Source organism: Choloepus didactylus, chromosome 6 (genome assembly GCF_015220235.1).
Source record: "Choloepus didactylus isolate mChoDid1 chromosome 6, mChoDid1.pri, whole genome shotgun sequence".
NCBI lineage: Eukaryota > Metazoa > Chordata > Mammalia > Pilosa > Megalonychidae > Choloepus > Choloepus didactylus.
The window spans coordinates 24,400,103-24,414,176 of record NC_051312.1 but is presented as its reverse complement, the minus strand read 5'-3'; the positions used below and the strand labels follow the sequence as shown (position 1 = coordinate 24,414,176).

The 14,074-nt window shown below is 35.8% G+C and overlaps 2 pseudogenes; both read left to right on the top strand.

The window, feature by feature from the left end:
• Window positions 1–987: 987 nt before the first annotated feature.
• LOC119538888 lies at window positions 988–1,088 on the top strand (annotated as a pseudogene).
• A 1,616-nt stretch (window positions 1,089–2,704) lies between these two features.
• LOC119536735 lies at window positions 2,705–3,633 on the top strand (annotated as a pseudogene).
• The last annotated feature ends 10,441 nt before the right edge of the window (window positions 3,634–14,074 follow it).

Sequence of the window (14,074 nt, the reverse complement as noted above, 5' to 3'; positions counted from 1 at the left end):
TCAAGGATCTACACCATATTGGTATCCATACACTCTGTGTATATGAGGATCATACTGTATCCCCAATTAGCTTTGTAAACCAAGGTCTGATTTCAGTGATGGAAAAAGTCCTTCTGGCAGCACAAGCCTCATGCCAGGACCTCCACACTGGTTAGCAGGTTCCTTTTCAATGTGCAGTTGATAAGTATTTTCCCTACCAGGTTGTGAACTTGGTACTCCTTTACAGTCACCTTTGCTACGTATTATCTTACATTTCCAGGAGTTTTGCAGTCCAGGTTTTCTCACTATCTTTTACATTACTCAGCATGGGGCAGAAGGTTGAAGGAACTTTCAAAAGTAATTCCACCATTTTTATTCTCATTTGCTTTGAATACATCTCAAGGTTTAAAAAATGGCACTAATGATTTATGTTCAAGAAGATACTTCACAATTTGATAACCTCAAGCAAATAACAACTCTCAAACACCATTTGGTAAAAGCATCACTGCTGGCATTAAATATTCTGCATCCAGTGCACATCAAACAGGACAAAACTCATTTTGCTGCAAAATTTGCAACCACACCTCCCAGATACACCCATATCTAGATGATGCCAGTTTTGCCAGTTGAACTGGTTAGGTTTAGAGAACCCTTTAAATGCTTAATTTCATATCTGCCCAAATTCACAAATATTATAATACTCCACAATTAAAAGTGGAATAAAAAACACATTGAAATATATCAATTTCACCCCTTTTGATTTTTTTTTTTTTTTATAAATAGTGCATTATGTGACATAAAACATACTCACAACTGACAGGACTTAATTCCTACCTTAGCAGTATTAGAAATTACATGTGTCAGGATGCTCAAGTTAACTTATAAATATTTGAAAATGTAATTGTTATGAGTTTGTTAAAATAAGACTGGCTACTGTAAAAATAAACCACAAATCTCAATGACATCACAATATTTGATCCCAAATACATAAAATCCAATGGAGGGTGCTTGCTTTGACAGCAGATATACTAAAATTGGAATGATAAAGAGAATGTTAACATGGCCCCTGCACAAGGATGGTTACACATTCTGAAGCAGTCCATAAATTTTAGCAGTATTATCCACAACTGCCCAAAGTATGAAGCAACTCATGTGTTCATCAACCAATGATTGGATACACAAATATGGTACATTCACACACAGGAATATTATTCAACTGTAAGAAGGAATGAAGTCCTGACATCTGTGGCAACATGGATGAGCCTTGCAGACATTAAGCTGAGTGAATAAGCATGACACAAAAGAACAAATACTATGCTCTTACTGTTATGAGCAATTATATAAAGCAAAACTCATATAATTAGAATCTAGAATATAGGTTGCTGGGGGGTTGAATGGGGGTAGAAACTGGGTTGCTGAGGTGATTTGTGCAGAATTTCTCTTTAGGTTGATTACAAATGTTTGGAAACAATGGTGGTAGCACATTATTGTGAATGTAATTAGCAGTTCTGAATCGTCTTTTTGAATGCAGCTAAAAGGGGATGTTTTGGTCATGGAAGGTACATGGAAAATTTGAAGACAATACATAGGACTGTGTAACAAGTGAACCATTTTGTGGACAATGGCTATGGTTAATAGAGCAAATATGAGTGTTATTTCATGAATTGTAACAAATTTACAACACTAGTACAAGGGGTTAATACTAGGGTGCTACATGGGGAAAATATACCTAATGTAAACTACACGCTGTAGTTACTGGTAATGTTTTTTTATTCTAATACTGCCTGTAATATAGGTAAAACTTTAATGCAAAGTGTCAACATTAGAGGACTATATGGGAACACTATTTTTACATGATTTTTCTGTAAACCTACAACTTCTCTAATTAAAAAAAGTATATTAAAAAAATACCAAAAAAGGAAGGGGTTGAGGGCAGTAGCATTCTAGCCCATGGTCATTCAGGAACCCAGCGTGAAGGAGAGAGCCATGGAAACACATGTAAGGTTGCCACTTAGCAAGTATAAAAGCAAGACACCTGGATAAATTTGAATTTCAAGAAATGATGAGTAATTTTTCACTAAAAGTACCCCATGCAATATTTAGGCAACACACTAAAAAATTATTTGTAGTGTCTCTGAAATTCAAATTTAACTGGGTGTTGCATAAATCATCTAGTAAATCTAAAATAAGGCTTCCAAAGTTTCCCTAGAACAAGAAGTAAGGGGGTTGAAAATCTTTTGGGAATTGGTTCTGGTTGGCTAGGGAGAACCTGGAACCTCCGGTGACACTTAAAGATACCTCAGGGAAAATTCCTCTGTAACTAAGGGTAGTAATGTCAAGAGCTTGGATGAGGTTAAAGGCAGTAAATAGCTGAAAAAAATTATAAGTTTTTTAAACAGTACATAATCATATTTGCATATTAATTGATGCAAGCTTGGACATGTGTTTAACATAGTCAGGAATGTGTGTTCATATATGTTTCTTAATCCCACACATAATTAGCAGTCAGACTTATTCTGTGAAAATATTCTTAATTTTGAAAATGAATCCATGGCTAAACTGTAATTGCTTACTCAGTGATTTCAATCAAAATAATTGAAAAATTGTGAGTGTTTGACTGAAAATCCAAGTCAAAAAAAGTAAGTTGAAACTTGAGAATATTTTGATTTTCAGACATTACAAAGATCTCCCATCTTTTTTTGGACAATCCTAAACATTGGCAGCCATGACACAAGGAAATGGCACTGAAGTGACTGAATTCTTTCTTCTGGGATTTGCTGCCCAGCACAGGTTATGGCATGTCCTCTTCATTGTATTTCTACTGATCTATGTGACCTCCATGGTGGGTAACATTGGAATGATCCTACTCATCAAAACTGATTTCAGACTTCAAACACCAATGTACTTTTTACTACAACATTTGGCATTTGTTGATATCTGCTATACCTCTGCTATCATTCCCAAGATGTTGCATAATATCATATCAGAGAATAAGTCAATTTCATTCATGGAATGTGTAATGCAATCACGGTTTTATGCAACATTTGCTACAAATGACTGTTACCTCCTGGCTGCTATAGCAGTGGACTGTTATGTAACCATCTGTAAACCACTTTGCTATTCCACAGTCATGTTCCATACAGTATGCATCCTACTGGTAGCTGGTTCATATGTCATTGGCTCAATAAACTTCTCTGTACACACAGGTTTTACATATTCACTGTCCTTTTGCAAGTCCTACACCATTAATCACTTTTTTGTGATGCTCCCCCAATTCTTGCCATTTCATGCTCCAACATTGGCATCAACCTCATGCTACTTGCTGTCTTTGTGGGATTTAACTTGACATTCACTATGTCAGTTGTCATCTTCTCTTATATATACATCCTATCTGCCATCTTAAAGATGCCTTCTACTGCAGGGAAGAAAAAAGCCTTCTCAACATGTGCCTCCCACCTTACAGCAGTTACCATTTTCTATGGAACTCTCACTTACATGTACTTATAGCCTCATTCTAATAATTCCCAGGAGAATATGAAAGTTGCCTCAGTATTTTATGGAATTGTGATTCCCATGTTGAACCCCCTCATCTACAGCTTGAGAAATAAGGAAGTAAAAGGACCTCTAAAAGTAATAGGGAAGACTTTGTGTTAGATTGGAACCAAATTATTAAAGCTCAGTATCTCACAGCATCCAAGACATGAATTCATGTAATTTAATGTTTCTGAAATTGAGAGTGTGTTCTTCTCTAGATAAGTGATACTTTCCCCAAAAGGAAACATATCAGAATGGGAGAAATACAGTAAACATCTCCTGGAATTATTTAAGCCTAGAAGAATGTTGAGAAACATATCTGACATGACTTTTGGAAAAGAACTTTATTAAGGCTATCTAAATTTTAAAGAATATAGAAATTTTACAAATTATTAATACTTCAAATAAATTACAGATATACTCTTAAAGAGTAAGCCCTTGGTTGTATATAATAAATATTTAAAAGATTAAATAAAGAGAATTAAAACATCATTATTTTCCATTAATTACAAGTTCCTTTAACCATCTAAAATGAAGCTCTTTTAAATTGTCTTCAAGATTTCACAAACCTAAAATTAAAGCACATTTATTACTTAAAAAGCATTTTATGACTCAGACTATCTTCTATACATTATGCCCATGTTAATGACATTTCCTAACACTTGAAAACCCTGATTTCTCTCATTAGTTACCCCCTTTGATCTGAATCTATCTCTTTCTTGCTTAGCGAAGGGGAAGTGGTGAAACAGTTTTCTCTTTTTTCTCTCCAATGGTGATAGAAAATCTAGACTGTAGATGGCTCTATAATACTAAACAGTCATCATCCATTATGAGATACACACTAATGATTTTATTAAGACAGTTTAAACTACAGAAAGTCAGTGGGAACTCCAATGAGGTCCATGAGCTCTCTAAATCAGGAAGAAGTGTTGACAGAAAAGCTTTGGCAAGTAGATTGAGGGCAGGGAATAGAAAACCCCACTTGAATATTATAGATGCCATGCTAACTGGTTGAAAGAACAAGTTTCCCATCAAAGTAACACAAGGTAGGCTATTGAACTACCAAAAAGCCTACTTATAAGTAAAAATATGAGGAGAGTTGTGTGAGAGAAAAATATAAATTTTTCAATATAAAATCCCTCATAAAATAAAAGGGGGAAAAAACAACCTGAATTCAATATAGACTCTCCTCCCAAAAGAATTTGTTATTTTAAAAGAAAGGAACTTCAAGCCCAGGATGGGTCCAAATATCTACAATGCCCAGAACCTCCAGACACTACTGAAGGGTCATTAGAAAGGTAGAATAAAGATGAACTTAGGCCCTGTAGGAAAAAATCTGTGTTCCATTAAAAAAACCTTTTCTTCATGTAAGACTGTAAACATCCAATGGCAACCATGGGAATAGAATGTCATATAGTGCTTTGCATTCAATAATGACATTAAGGAAATCCCAAGAAAATGGGATCTCCAACAAACAGACAAAAGTAGCCACATCTATGAGGCTTATTTGAAGGTGGAATCAATTGTGGTAGGTTCTGGCTTGAGGTTCATTAGCAATTGTTAGCCTATATTAAAGAGAGAGCATTCCTTTCTACTACTGTAAAATAGGAAGTTCTGAATTTGAATAATTATGCATTATCATGAATCATTACACTTTTAGGCTATTTGGGTACAGGAGAAGGAAGAAAAATATAGCCTAAGTGAGAATGGATCATTTCTTTATTCATTCATTTAGTGCAGTTTCAAACATTTACTGATGGCACACAGTGAGTCCACTGTATTGAAATAGACAGTATGTCTAGGGAGATCCTAAAGAAACACCTGAGTTATTGTTCAAAAAAAAAAAAAAAAAAAAAAAATAAACCTCTATTTCCCAAGAAAAGAAGTAATATTTTGTTTGTAGGACTCGTTCCTAGACCCAAAGAGAAGCCAGAAGCCTGAGATAATGAATTAGAAAGGTAGCAGGAGGGGAAGGCAGGATGAAGACTGAGAAAATATGCCTGAATCAGAAGCCCAAAGCTAAACCATCAGTCAGGAACCCTACTAAGTAGTAACCAGCAAAATCTTTATCTCATGTTGGGGGGTAAATATTCTGAAAAGTGCCTTTCCACTTCCATTCCAACCTAATTCTAATTGATGAAGTTAGAAAGTTCAGAACTAAATTTCCTGATGAGCCAAATGCTGTCTCTTCTTTCTGGCCAGCAAAGCAGTACTGACATGAGTGGTTAGATGTGGTTCAATTGCCAGACTGGGGATTCCAAGGTCTATTTATTGACCTCAGAATATGAGATGCAGATTCCTGACCCTTCAGTCCCTGCACTCTTGATGTGTTCCTGATGCCTATTCTTCCATCAACTGCAAATATTTTTAAATATAAAGTTTCCTTTATTAAATCTTTTTCTGTTTGAAACAACTTGTATGTTTCCCTTTTCTTGAATTTAACTTTCACAGATACACACACCATGTCAAATATCTGGGTACATTTGGCTCTGAATGACCCAGAAAAGTTCCAGAATATAACAAACCATAAGGAAATAAGCAGCAGAATTTCAATGGTCTCAGCATTAAGGTCATAGGCTTAATAGGTTTGAAATAGATGTGTATTGAAGTACATCCCAGACATCAAATTTTATAGCCCTTTTACACCTAGTACTTAATTTCACCCTCAGTAGATATTTAGCAACCAATATGTGGTAGAAGCAATCACATGGACAGTGACCATTTTACCCAAATATCAATCTGTATTGACTGCAACAATCATCTGGGGAATTTTTAAAAGAACAGAACTCTGATAACAGTTCCTGGGGATTTGGAAACTGTACATTTAATAAGGGGAAATTTTAAAATTTTCCAAGGAGAGTCTAATACTGTAACAGTTTGTGAAGCCACTGACTGGTACTACCATTTCAGGCATGAAACTACTAAAAGAGAAACTCCCTAAGGATAGTTTAATAATAGATATTGGATAACAAATTACATATTAGGGCTGGACATTCCTACCACTATGAAAGACACAGAGTTCTTTTTAGGCATCACTGGGTTTTAAAGGCAGCATGTAACACATTTGAGAATTCTGCTCCAAACCAGTTATTGGGTGGCTTGAAAGTTGGGAACAAGAATAAAAGAGGGCTCCAAAGAATATCCAAGCTTTAGTATGAGAGAAGCTTGCACCTTGCTCTTAAGATTCCACAGATCCCATTGGGTGAGAGTAATTTTGCCAGAAAACATCATGTTGAGTCATTTGCAAGCCCAAAGAGAGGAGCTTTCTTGAAGATTTCTAAAGCTCTAGAGCAGGAGCTGTCAAACTCTTTCTATAACAGGTCAAATGGAATACAAATGTAAATGTTTGAAACAAACTTTTATACTCTAGTTTCACACCTCCATGTAAGAGAAGTTTTAAGTCAAAGGACAAAAACTGGATAAACTCCAGCATTCCAAACTGAGAATTTGTATTTACTAAAGAATTTTTGCAACACTGATAACTAATGTAGGATTTGTATCAACAACATAGCAAAATGACATAGAATCAACAATATAAAGAGAAACATCACAAAAAGGTAAATCATTTGGCTAAAAATATTTGAAGGATTCTCAACATTACTATCACCAGGGAAATGAAAATTCAGATGATAGTAAAATACCAATTCATATATTTTGAATTGGCAAATGACAAAAATTCTGACAATAATAAAAATATTTGTCTTAGTAATGCCCACTATACAATGCTTTTATTAGTATAAAGCATTAAAACTAATTCAGCAAATAAATTGCATTATCTTTTAATGCAGAATATTTTCATAAAGATCCAACCACTTCACTCATAGGTGTATTTCTGTATTAGGAACCATAATGGTTCTCCAATGAGGTCCACATTCTCATACCCTGAATCTGGGACAATGTTACTTAACATGGAAAAAGTAACTTTGCAGATGCGATAAAGTTAAGGACCTTGGGGTGGGAAGATTATCCTGGATTATCCAGGTAGATCCTGCCTAATCAGAATATTCCTATAAAGAAGTTTTCCCAGCTGAGATCAGAGGTGGAGGGCCAGGTGACTACAGGAGAATGGTCAGAGAAGTGCAACTGTCCTGGCTTTGAAGGAGGAGGAAAGGGGCCATGAACCAAGGAATGTGGGCAGCCTCTAGACTCCGCAAAAGGCAAACAAACAGATCTGTGATCAACTGAATTTTGATAAGGCCCCAGAATCCACTGAACTGGGACATAACAGCTTCTTCAACAAATGGGTCTGGAAGAGCTAGATATCTATATCCAAAAGAATGAAACAGAACCCCTACCTTACACCGTACATGAAAATTAACTCAACATGGATCAAACATCTCAATATGAGAGACAGATCTATGAAACTCCTAGAAGATAATCTAGGGAATCATCTTCAAGGACTAGTGTTAGACCTTACACCCAAAGCACAAGCAATGAAAGAAAAAAATAGATACATGTGAACTCCTCATAATTAAATGCTTCTGACCTCAAAAGAATTTGTCAAAAAGGTAAAGGGGCAGCCAAATCAATGGGAGAAAATGTTTGGAATCCATGTATCTGGTAAGATATTGATATCTTGTATATATAAAGAAATCTTACAACTCAATTACAATAGTAAAAACAATCCAATTATAAAATGTACAAGGATATGAAAAGGCATTTCTCTGAAGAGGAAATACAAATGGCTAAAAAACAAATGAAAAAATATTCTTCTTTGCTAGCTATTAGGGAGCTGCAAATCAAGACCACAATGATGTATCATCTCACACAAATAAGAATGGCTGCCATTAAGCAAACAGGAAACTACAAATGATGGAGAGAATGTAGAGAAATTGGGACTCTTATTCATTGCTGTTGGGATTGTATAATGGTTCAGCCACTCTGGAAGACAATTTGGTGATTCCACAGAAAACTAGATATTAGAGCTACCCTATGAGTCAGCAATTTCACTTCTTGGTATTTACCCACAGGATGTGAAAGCAACTGACATGAACAGATATTTCATAGTGGCACTGTTCACAATTGCCAAGAGATGGAAACAACCTAAATTACCTCCATCACTTGAGTATATAAACAAAATGTGGCATATACATACAATGGAATACTATGCAGCAGTAAGAAGGAAAGAGGTCATGAAACATATGACAACATGGATGAATACTGAGGAGAGTATGCTGAGTGAAATAAGCCAGACACAAAAGGACTGTATGTTACCACTCTGTGAAACTGTAAAATAAGTATCCTATGTTGTAGAATATATATAATATTGTAGAATATTATATTGTAGAATATAAGGGGCATAGAGATAGACAGAAGCTAGTGAAGGGGGAACAATAATCTAATAAGAACAGACAAGATATTGAGGCTGATCTCAATGATATGGGAATGCTCAGTTGTGACTATGGTTCACTAATTTTCTTTCTGTATGGTAGGTGTATATTGGAAGGAATGAAGTTATTTCAGGATATTTGTTTTTCCCATTTCTTTGATATGTTTTGTTTGGATTTTTTTTTTAATGTGACAAATAAAGTAAATTTCAAATTTGAAAAAAAAAAAGGCAAAGAAACAGATAATTTGTCCCTAATCTCTTGGTGATTAGAAATCAGGAGACATGAATACCAGGAAAATTATATTACTACACATCTCGCTTTCTTTTTTCAGGGAACTATTGAAACATTCATGAAAACATTATTTAAGAAATGCTCCAAAAAAGAAAATGTTCTAGGAATTGAGGCCAAAGTATACTATCAGATGACAAAGAGTGACTAAATGATTTGGAGGAAATGCTCATGCAAGCCTCAGATTCTTTGTTACAGGAAGAATGACAGTGAACAAATAGTTATTTCAGAAGACAACAACCAATATACACAGTTATGGTACCTCAATAACAAGCTATAGACTGTCAGAAAGGAAGGGCTTGGAGACCAGCTACAACTGCTCCCTCCAAGTTGTAGGAATGACAATTAGGCACCTTGGTTCTCATGTTTCCAAGGGACTGACCAGGGATGAAAGGACACCAGCTTCCCTTCTACACAATCTCCCAGGCAGTTTAATCAGCTGAGGGGACAGATGGAGGGGGAGGATGTGTTGCTTGGAATATCTTCGTCTTTGCAACAGACTGCAACTTTTGCCAAATGCCCCATGCTGCTGACTGTTGATCCATGGATGTGTTTACTTCATGACTCACCTACAAAGAGAAGTTTTTAAAAACCAAAGGAATCCTTTCTTCAACTCCTCAAAACCCTGGAGAACCCTGTTTTAAGCTTTTAGCAATTTGCAGCTTTGAGAAAATGCCTTACAAAACCATTTCTATCTCTTTTATTTTTCAAGTATTTAGGTTTTTTTTTTTTCTTTTTGGCCATGTTCTTTCCTGCTTTATCTGAACTCTGTTTTAGCCTACTCAACATTCTATCCTGTCCATCACACTTAAATGGCCCCATCATACACAGAAAACATCAGAACATGAATCTAGGAGTCAAACTTCAATGCCATCTTCCACTTCTCTAATTCAATACAGAAGCAATTCCTATAAATACTACACTTTCAAAATTGTACAATTAAATAGAGTTATCTCCCTTTTCCATATGACATCCTAATCCAAGCTGCCATTATCTCCCACTTGGATTTGAGGATAGGGCTTGTGAATTGTCTCTTAAATTCAATTTGGCTATTATAATCTAGACTCCAAAGAGCAGGATGAGTGACCTAACACAGACCCTCCTACCTCCCATGCTCACACTACAATGGCCCCCTATCAAACCTAGAATACAGTCTCAACTCCTCACCAAGACACGAAAGGCCCCAAATGAAAAGAATCTTGCCTCTTATTTCATGTGTTGTTCTATGAAGATTTGAATGCACATGGGTTTCAAACACCACACTTGGCACATGCCTCATGACAAATGAGTATACTTGCCTTCAAAGAAGTCACCAGAGTAAACTAGTGATTCACAATATAATTATCACATAGGGAAAACAATAGCTATACAGCCAGGTCCATGGTGATGGGAAGAAAGAGAGAAGATATAAGTCACAAAAGGAGAGAGGAGGAACCAGGTGCATATATCCATAAGTCAAGAATGAAAGGATAAATATGTATTAACCAGGAGGAACATGAATGGAGGAAAGTGCAGGTAAGCAGGAGGCACTGAGTTTCTGTATTATTAGAAACAACATGCCCCTGAGGAGTGGCAGTGCTGCCAGTGGTAAGGCTGGAGCTGACCACAGTCAGCCCACTATGAAGGGCCTTGTAAGGTCAGCTAAGTATTTTGAAATGTATCCTGAGAGACATGGAAAGTCATTGCAGAAATTTATTCCAGGAAAACAAAACACATAATGTGTACTTAGTAAGATGGCCAGACTTATGAGAAAGAGATCATTTAGAAGGTTGCTGTTGTAATCCTGAATCGACATACCAAACTTAAAATAAAGTAAGACAGTGATTATGGGGATGGAAAGCAGGGAGCATATGAAAGAGAAATAGAATTAACTGGAATTAGGTGAGGCTTTTGAAGAAAGACCACATGTAGAACAGTAGGAAGTATGGCCAATGTCCTTGGGGAAGAAAAACCAGAGCCTCATTACATTGAAAACTAATTTTAATTCCCCTTTAGGCATGCTTCAGACTAGTGGCAAGAGTAACAGTGAAGACTCAGTGGTGAAAATGTGATGGGATGTTTGATTGAATGATACCTTGTAAGCAATTCTGATTACCATCATCAGGTTCAGCCCAGATTTCCTTTTAGAATAGTTAGCTTTTGGTAAAACAAATTCAAGTAGAACAGTACCTGTTACTTGGTATATATTCAGAAAACAAATTAAAAAATAGTGAGCACTACAATAAACAATAATGAACTAAAGGAATGAATGTTTCAATCATTAGACTCATGAATCCTAATGTAAGAAGTCTCAAAGAGGTTAAAAACTGGCCAATTTTCACTCATTTAATAAGCAGTGGAGCAGGGTTTGAAGACAGAAAGAATGATTCTGAGTTCATTATTTAAACTCCTTTTCCGCAGTCTTATCAACATGTCCATCCCCAAGGAAAGAGGAACAAGGAAGATAGCCCTTTCATACTTTATGACAACCACTGGGAGATCATCAATTACACTTGTAGAGAAACTAAAATTTGAATTTAAGGAGAGATTTTAGTGTTCAGCCATACACCTACAGGGCATCTACACCATGGGAGAGAAGGAAGTCAGTCCTATGAAATAACTTAGCAGTTGATTTCAAGCAGAATACATAAAAAGCTCTCTGAATAGATGGTCTAGAACTCCAAGGTAATGCCTGTGAACTTCCATCTGCTAATGACTACCAAGGATAAACAAACTGAGGCATGGATAGAACCAAGATAGAAAAACACATGAATGTCTTTTTTCACTAATGATGGGGATGCTACTTCAGTTGCATTCTTGGAATTGTCAGGCTTTGACAATATTTGAAGTATGTGCCAAAAACAACAGCTGATGCACCAAAAGCTTTGGAGAATCCTAACAATGATAATCCCTCTCATGTGCAATGCCCCTCAAGTTCAAAATGTACATGCATGCACATTCCTTTCTTGCTTTTATATCATTAAGGAAGACTTGCATGGGATCATTGGCTCTATTTTACAGCTAATGAAGATGAAATTTACTGGAAGCAGAAAATACAGGATTCCAAACCATTTTTTTCAGAATCTTAAGCCACTGATGTTCCCTAAGATCATGGATGCAAACAAGACAAAATCCCAAAGGAGAGAGACTGGATTACAAAAAAAAAAAAAAAAAAAAAAAAAAAAAAAAAAAGTCTCAATGGGACTCTCACCTCTATGCACTGAAATCAGCTAGATGAGTCTAAATTCTCTTGGGGATAAGTGCTAATACTACAACTCACATAATAAGACCCCTGTATGTAGCAGATAAAAAAATATCACCTAGGAATCCACCTTCCTGCAGCAGCTGTAGAAAGGAATATTGTCAATAAATATGGCTTTAAAGAAGCAACTCCTATTGCAGTTTTTCTAAGTAGACACATATGTCTGTAGTATCTGAAGGAAAATGCAAGAACAGAAGTTGGAGAAGTTCACCAGTAAGTTTAACTTTGGTTTTGTGCAGCATTTCACCTTCAGAAAATCAGAAGTGGAAACGGAGTAGCAACCTGCAGATGCAGTGAGTGAGGAACCTTCAGACATTCAACATCTAAAGCAATGGCTCAAATACTGTCAATGCCCTGTTCAAGTTTTTAGTGAAATAACTACTCTTAATAACCAGCTAACAGTTTGTATAAAGAGAGACCAAGTCTAGACTCAATGTTTCCTGTAGCTAAGAGTATCTCAGAAAGGAGTACAGAAAAAGTAATCTGAGGTTTAATGTAGAAACTGCTGATAATTAGAGCATTCCCACCCTAATTGTATATAATTGTGGGTCCATTTTGATTCTCCTTCTTTGCTTCTGGGGCAACATCACCATGCTTTTGTTCAGGTGACTTCTTCAACTTGGAGATGCCTTCCCCTGCAGTTAGAGTCTCCACCTGGTACAATCACAAACATATATTTAGAGCAAAATTAAAAGCCTCACACTTTCAGAAAGGTCCTAGATCATCAACAATATGAAATAGTTCATTAATTTAAAACAAATTGTATTGGTTTGCATCTTTCTCTTGATGCTATTAACTCTGACTTTTATCACAGAAGATCACCCTAAAAACTGACTATAATGTCTTGAAGACTCTGAATGAAACTAACTCACCAGGATAACAGACTTTCCTGTCTGTTTGAATTGCTGAATTTTCTTTAAACCAAATGGACACTTTTTAATTCTGAAAAGGATTTAAAAGAAAAAAACAAAACTTGTTCCTCTAGCATTCTGTAAAGGACATGAGGCATTATTTAAATAAACCTTTTTTATTCTAGTTAAGATTCTGGCATTTGGGTCCATTTCCTTATTAAAGTCAGCTGCACTCATATCTAAATTAATGTAGCCCTTCATACAAAACTCATAGAATCAGAATCTAGAATATAGCTTTCCACGTAATTGAGTGGGGGTAAAGAATAGGGATCTGAGGTATTTTGTGCAGAATTTCTACTTAGGTTGAATTTAAATATTTGGAAATGGGTAGCGGTGATGGCAGCACATTATTTTGAGTGTAATTAACAGTGGTGAATTGTGTTTGTGAATGTGGTTAAAAGGGAAAATTTTGGTCATGAAAGTTACTAGAAGGAAAATTTGAAGGTAAAACATAGGGCTGTATAACTGAACATTTCTGTGAATGATGCCTGTTATTAATAGTGCAAATATGAGTGTTCTTTCATTAACTATAACAAATGTACACTAGGGTGCTATATGGGGAAAAACACACCTAATGCAAACTAGACTAGAGTGAACAGTAATATTTTAATATTCTTTCATCTCTTTAACATGGGCACCAAGTAATGCAAACTATCAATGTTTAGGGGCTATATCAGAGCACTGTATTTTTTACATGACTTTTTTGTAAACCTACAAGTTCTGCAATTAAAAAAAGAGGATATTAAGCAACAAATGGCTTGCTGGCAGGAGACTCAGGTCCATGGTCATTC